This window comes from Cyprinus carpio, chromosome A18, assembly GCF_018340385.1.
Source record: "Cyprinus carpio isolate SPL01 chromosome A18, ASM1834038v1, whole genome shotgun sequence".
NCBI classification, from domain to species: Eukaryota; Metazoa; Chordata; class Actinopteri; order Cypriniformes; family Cyprinidae; genus Cyprinus; species Cyprinus carpio.
The window spans coordinates 17,820,437-17,827,936 of NC_056589.1; the positions used below are offsets into that span (position 1 = coordinate 17,820,437).

Sequence of the window (7,500 nt, forward strand, 5' to 3'; positions counted from 1 at the left end):
AATTTCAAATTGTTGCTGCATATCAATTTGGTAAGCCTTTACATTATTGATAAACAAAGATGATTGTTGTCAGAGCCAACTCTTACTATGATAACCATTTGCCATGGTTTATTTTAGATTATTGTGCCACCTGCTTAGTTGTCGTGACAGCTTTTCAAATTCTGAGATTTTGACATCAAAAGTAAATTCAAATCTATTACTGTGGAGGAAGTTTAAAGGGGGAAAGTAGATCAAATAATGTAAGACTGGAAATACCCATCCACCTGATATGTCATTGTAATGAAACGAAATGACACCGCCCACACGTAAATTTTTTTAAAAATATGTGATATTATAACATAACTGTACAGATTATTGATATTTGGATTGATTAATCTTGGACAGGAATATTGAATGATTAAAGTGAAAAGTCAGAATGTTGAACTTTAACTGTGAGATTTCAACATCTTACCTTAAATTAAATATATAATATTTTTTTTTTTTTTTTTTTTTTTTAAACCTGCTAAAGGTATTATTATTATTATAAAACATCATCTTTCACTTCATTATCTTCCAGGTTACCCTCACTAATATTCTTTGTATTATCAGCTTTTAACATATAGATTTTATTTTCATATAAATGGAGGTAGATGTTTTACACAGGAAAGTATGGATCTTTCTGTTTGAACTAAAAAAGCAAAATAATCATATTTCATAATACAATAATTTTAAACATACTAATTGTAACATTTTTCTATGCTTTTTTATTTAGTACAAAATTGAAATGCATTTTATATGACTAATTTTGTATAATTAATTTTGTTTATTATTATTATTATTTTCATTAGATTTTTATATTTATGGTTTTGCAGGGAATATGTGTTTTTAATATTTAATAATTTGTAGAGGTGTTTAGCAGAGGTGAACATGGTTAAAAGAGGTATTTTCCTTGGGAAAAATATCTTCTTTAGAACTAAGAATAGCATCACACTGGCACCAGAGTGGGTGCACAGAAACCCAGATTTAATATAAACCTCACATTCAGAGGGGGAGACAGAGCAGATACCTTCTTTCTTCTGACCCACTCTGTGTAAACAGGCAATGACATGAAGAAAAGTATATTAAAAAAAAAACCAGCGTGGCTGCTGGACTGGCGTCTGATGCCTGTCAAATCATTAAATAGGAGAGGTGGCGTTATCAATTGCAGGGAATCAGCGATAGTGATGGCACATGGTTGGGATGGGGTATGTGTTCCACAGGGGCACTCTAGGGGCCTTTTGTGAATTTATAACGCGAGATAAAATCGGCTTCATATTTCGCCACCAAATCGCCTGATGAAAGCTGGCTAGGAAAGAGAATTGCATGGTGGGAGCTTTGTAACCAGTCTCATTGGCTCCAAGGGTTGATGATGAGAAGAGGACAAAAAAAAAATGAGTGAAAAGGTAATGAGAAAAAGCCAAGCAGAAGGTTTGCTCTATTTAATAAGTCATCACACCGCTATCTCATTACCTGCAGTGTGTCCGGTGAGAATGTCGAAGCATTGCAATGTACACTGACAAACTTTTGTCTGTTTTGGGATAATGTTATCTTCACCAAATATCTCTCGCAAAGCTCGAGCAGCTAGACAGGAGCCCCACTTTTCCTTTGCACTGACACCATTATGCCATTCTCTCTGATATTAATAATCTTGACAAAGTCTGTTAAAAAAAAAAAAAATGGAATGTGTGATTGCAATTAAGATAGGAGTCCTAACACAATGTGGAAATTAGTGGAATCTGGGTTTCGGATAATTACATACAGAGCTTAGCTTTCAAATACTAACCCTCAATCACATGAAAACAAATGATCTGGCAGACACAAGGATAAAAAGCAAGATTGTCCTGTCCTCGGGATACAGGCAATGCTACTTGGCACTATCATTTCTTTCTGCATTTCATATGAGTTAATCTCATAACTCATCAAACAATTTGTGCTGTCTATACGCAGCCTTTATTCTCTTTCCTCTGGTTTTATTCTGCATCTAAACTGCACACATACAGAAATACAGCAGCCTGAAGGCAATTGGGTTTTAATGTTGGAGATGATGAATGAGAAGAAGCTGATTTTCTGGCAGCCAGATCGCTGCAAAAGGACTCCTGGCTCATATTTGATGTGGGCAGTTAAAACAGAAAAGAAATAAATGAGATGTAATAAGAAAAAATCTTGAAGCAATAGCTGAGACAGCCCTAGTCTATTACTCAAACAACGCACACAAAGCCAGTCTTTGTGATCTGACAGTCCAATGCGAACGCAAAAAAATATTACCTGCTAATTTACTCTGTTGCAATGTATGCATAAAATATCTGTACTATTACCACTTCTTATCATGCAAACTCACAGACTTCGGGGTGGCGGGTTTCTGACTAGTGGCTGACACAGACGCACGTTAGAACAGATAGCGCGGTCACATGCTCCTATCAGCAAGCCCTCACTCAGAGGGGATTTTTGGAGCGTGTGGAGTTTTTAACATGGAAATTGGCTTTGAACCCCATCTGCACAGGTCGGCACATCTTTGGGTGAGGCAGTGCTACTGCTGACAGGGAAAATGAACCATCAATTCCTTATAATATGGCCTGATTATCATCCTACTTACCCCCTGCAAATTCCAACTTAGAGCAATTCGGTGCCATCAAGGAAATGGTGTAACCCCAGAAAAGACGTGACCCCTTCAATTGATGCGCTTTTTAACCAATAGGAGACATATAGTGAAGGTCTAGGAATTTTTCGAACATAAACAAACAACTTTAACATGACTGTTGGCATTAAAGCTAGTGCGGATCGTAAAGGATGTTTATCGAGAATGCATTTTCCATCACAATGTCATCATTTTTTATTTATTTATTTATTTATTTTTAGAGAGAAATTTCAAAAACCTTTTTGATTTATTTTGTTTCCACTTACGGAGAAAAAAAAAATATCTACAAGACACCTAACATAGTAATTCAGTGTCTCCCAAAAAACATTAAGCGGAGTACAAAAGACATGAAATATTACCCGAATGGTGACAATAACTGATAGTCAGCAAAAGTAAAAAAAAAAAAAAAATTGGAACATCCAAAACAGCTCCTACCTTTGTAGCCCCGCTGTTTTCATCAAATTAACAAGGACTAGTCTGGCTGCAGTACCTCCCCCTTCAAAAAGTGAAGGGAAAAAGTAGCTGACTGTGATTTTCAACTGAGACTAAAATGTATAGCACTCTGCCTAAAGAGCAAAGTTTCAATGTGTGAAATGTGAGTGATCAGCAACTTTTGCAGCTGGACCGGGCTAAGTCCGGCATGGGATGTCTTTATTGGAAGGGCATTTGTTTTGTTGTTTCCTTTGGCCTGTCCAGCCTGCTGGTATTCCTCTCACCCGGCCAGGCAGCTGGGTCCCGACCCCTCAGATCTGCCCCTCTAACGGGGCTTCTTTGAGGCCCCCGCTGTGTCCTCCCTGTCTCCTCCCTTCAGCAACATCCCATTCACCCCAGAGATAACTTTATTCATCTCGCGAATCATTGTATCCAGTTGAATGAGGGAACTATGCAGACACTCTAGTGAATTGAACAAGTCTGTGGGGATTGGGGAAGGTCGGGGGGTTGTGCGAGTGGGGGGTGTAGGGTATTTTATGTCTTAATGTCTTCATTTAGAGTGAGCCGAAAAACGTCACTCTCACTTGTAGCTGACCCAACTGTTTTGCTTGACAGAGAAAAAAACAACAACATTTTGCTGGCTACTTGTCGCTACTGAGTAACACTTGACTGTTTCTGACAACAACCATGTTGTAAACTTTTTCTTTTTATAAAAAATCGAACGCTCACTTGCCATTATCACCACAGAGGATGATACGGATAGCTGTGAATGCCAGCTTTCCCTCCGCCTGTGTGAAATTCGGCTGCATTCCTCTCTTATTTTGTCATCAGAGAGTTTGAGCGGAGGTGTCTCAACTGTGTTTGATTTGCCTGCTGTGAGGCTGGCAGGGACAGTTGGGCTTATTCTCTCGCCCCGCCTCCACCCAAGCCACCCAGACCACCCTGCTCTTCTCTCATCATTCATATTCAAGCCAAGGCCTCTTGACAAGTCCGCTGATCTCACTCAATGTTTTGTGATATAGACAATACTTTTTTTTCTCCCTCGCTCTCTCTTTCTCACTCTCTATCTCTCTCTCCAACTTCTCTCTCTCTTTCTCAAAAAAAAAAAAAAAAACTGAAACCATCACACTCCTCCAGGCATGGCAGTGTGATTGTAGTGAGGTAGCAGTGTAGGAATACACCCCTCTGTGAGCTCCCTGCTAACAGCAGTGGCTGCCTCCCTCCCAGCCCCCATAAAAGACAGTCTAATGAGGCAGATAAGCAGATGCCAACAGACTCCACACTATGTCCCACTGCTACTTTCCACACACCAACCTAATGATTTATTATCTATATGCCAACAAGAAAAAAAAAAAGTATTTGGAACAGTACGGACAACCTGCAGAAAGTTTATAATTAATTGTAAATGTATATGTTTAAAAAAAAATAGGAACATGAAAAGGAGAAAGATATAAATTATGAGCTGTATAATAAAATAAGCATGCATGCAACAGCTCCTTTTTACTTTAAAATGTGCATGAGGTTACAGAACCATTGATTTTTCAGATATTTTCGGCAAAGAGTTTGCAACGGCTTTATCAGCTGGGGGATTTGGACTAACGCAAAAGAGAGAAGTTTATACATTAGCGCTGTAGTTGCAAAACACTGTTGATATTCAAATGATTATTGTGCAAAATCTGGGATAAGCTTCAGTGTGAGAGCCCCTCTAAGTGCCTACAACTATTGCTAATTCCCCTAACCATTGTGTGTGTCACAAAGGCCTTAATCCTGTTTCACTTTTGCAGAAGCTTGGGCTATTTTCCCTCTCATAAACCAACAACACTCCCCCTGGCCAGGCCTGAGAGGCTCAGAGAAAAGGCGCTATGTGTGTATACTTCAAGGCTTTTTCTGTGTTACTTGGCCGGTGCTCTGCATAAACTTTTAAGTGGTCCCAGTAGGCCTGAAACACCTCTCTGCAAAAATAATAAGACATCGTAGACTGAAAAAGAAAGAAAGAAAAAAGATAACAGCAAATAATCTGAACTAAACTTAAACCTTATTATATGTTGGAATAAATTAGAACTTTAACTACAAAGTAGATCTATTTTTTTTTTTTTTTTTTTTTTTTTTTTCGCTGTTTCTGGCAGTTCAGTCATGGGCCTCGTAATGCACATTGTACATCCTTTAATGCATTATTTATAACTTGGAGGTCCAGAATCAAAGATTCTGAATTAAAGCAAGATTCAATCAGAATGTGGTTTCACACAGAAAGCATCTCCCCACAAAGAAAAGCAACACCATAATTCCCTTTCTTGCAATTCATTTTCAAAAAGAATATACAGAGGTGAAGCATCCAAGGCCAGTGCTCATCTCAGTATCAAAGAATGAACATGTACAAGAATAAACAAAGTGTCAACGTAGATGACACGGTCATCTATCATGTTTGTCATATTCATAAATAAGAAGTGACTTAGTGAAACCTAAACACATATAAAAACAAATTTCCTCATAACCCAAAAATGCTATGTCAAGGGCATTTTACCTAATTTTTCTTCCTGTATATATATATATTTTTTTTAATGTGTTGTATGAATAGAACAACATAAAACATCTCTTAAGCAGAGGTGTTTCGAGAGGTCTTTCGGGTAGCCCTCAAAGTTTGTGGGAGTATTTAATAGACAGTCATGTATAAAAGCTGTCACGCTGTGCCAAACCCATCCTCTAATAAGTACATGATGGCTTTATTCGATATGTGTGTCGTGTGGTGTATGAGAGCATATGCCAGCGTGTGGCTTGTGTTCGCTCGTGTTACAGGTGTGTGAGATTGCGGTCCACTTGTTTTTAGAAAAGAAGGGGAGAGTTGGGCCTCATTGTTCCATGAACAGACATCAGCTGGAAACTGACAAATGTGGGATTAGCCTGTACTTATAATCAGCTAATAGCTCACTATGTGTTCCTGTCAATCAAGCCTGAACAGTGCACAGTGTGGGTGCAGCCGATTTAACCAGCAGAAACATGGCTACTGTATACTTTATTGTTATTCCATGAGGACACTTAGTTCTCATGCTATATGACCTGTGCTTCAGGAGCCTTATTGTGGAGTATGTCAAAGATTTTGCATGCAGTTCTCTTTGGATTTATTTCGTTTTATTATTTTATTTTTATAAAATCCATATGTTCCGTTACAGTTTTCTAATGTAGTTTATTTTCAGGTTGGCTAGAGAAATGTTAAATGTGAAATAATATATGTCCCTGTATAATCAATACGTTAATATAATTTTATTTGCAGTTTAGTGCTGAGTTTATTTCCAGGTTTGCTAGAAAGCCGTTTCAGTTTCTCTTTATTTGTTTTCCTGTATGATTAACACACATGCCTGTTTTTAGGTAATATAACTGTAAACTACTGTTTATTTATCTCTCTTAACATATAACATATTTGAATGCTTTTGATTCATACTAGCTAATCAGATTATTGAAGTTTACAAATAGTAAGCCAATGCAACTTGTATGAATGACGTGCAGATATTAATCTAGTTTAAGTCGTCAGTCATCAGGCTGCAGTGATTGAGTTTATATCAGTTGCTTTGTCTAATTGCTGCTGCAACTCATAAAAGCACTAAATTGAAAAACTGTTATAATGTGGCTGAAATGAATTATGAATGTAGATGATCACAGATTGTAATTGACCGCTGTTCACCTGCCTATTTAGTGTGGTTAAAAATTGAATTTAGTGATGGTGTCTTCCAGAAGGGAGCCGCGTGTGTCAGATCCACACTTCATAATATCTCTGAAAAATAGATGGATTAATGATGTCAAACCCAAAGTAAAAGATAATACAATCATAATACCGTCCACAATATGTGCTGGTTTTGCAGTTAATAAGTGTGCTTTTATTAAACACCGTATCAGTAAAGATTCTCATTTACCATTTTATGAGCATGAGGAAAGTAGAAAAATAATTACATGTTTTAATACAAGTATACAACAAGTAAGTGAATCAGTTTCCTGCAGGTACAAGTGAGTTTTTCAGGCATTAAGTCACTATAATTTTTTTGAAGTTGTGATGTATTAAATACTCCAGGATTTGTGGTGTTGATCACTGAGATGCTTAATAGGCAGCATTCAGTGCACTCCTAAAGGTTACAGGGGGCACTGGTGCAGTAAGCATCTTTCAACATTGGATGGATTTATAAGAATTATGGTGATATAAAAAAAAAAACAATTGATATTTGGGTTGTGTGATGCTATTCTAATTATAAATATTATTATTTGTCTAGATCTATTCAATTGTTTAAATTCATAAAATATAACCTGAAAACACTCATCATATCGTTTTTAAATTTTATTTAATTTTATTACTTTCATTTTATTTTATTCATTTTATTTAATTTTTGGACCTTAAATTAAAAAAAGAAAAAATAAAATCTTTGTGGATA

At 36.9% G+C, this 7,500-nt stretch overlaps 1 long non-coding RNA gene across 1 annotated transcript in view; it reads left to right on the forward strand.

Annotated features, from left to right (window-relative positions):
* Positions 1–7,500, forward strand: part of LOC122148583 — a 31,920-nt gene that overhangs the window by 15,402 nt on the left and 9,018 nt on the right. The gene's annotated exons all lie outside the window — the stretch shown is intronic.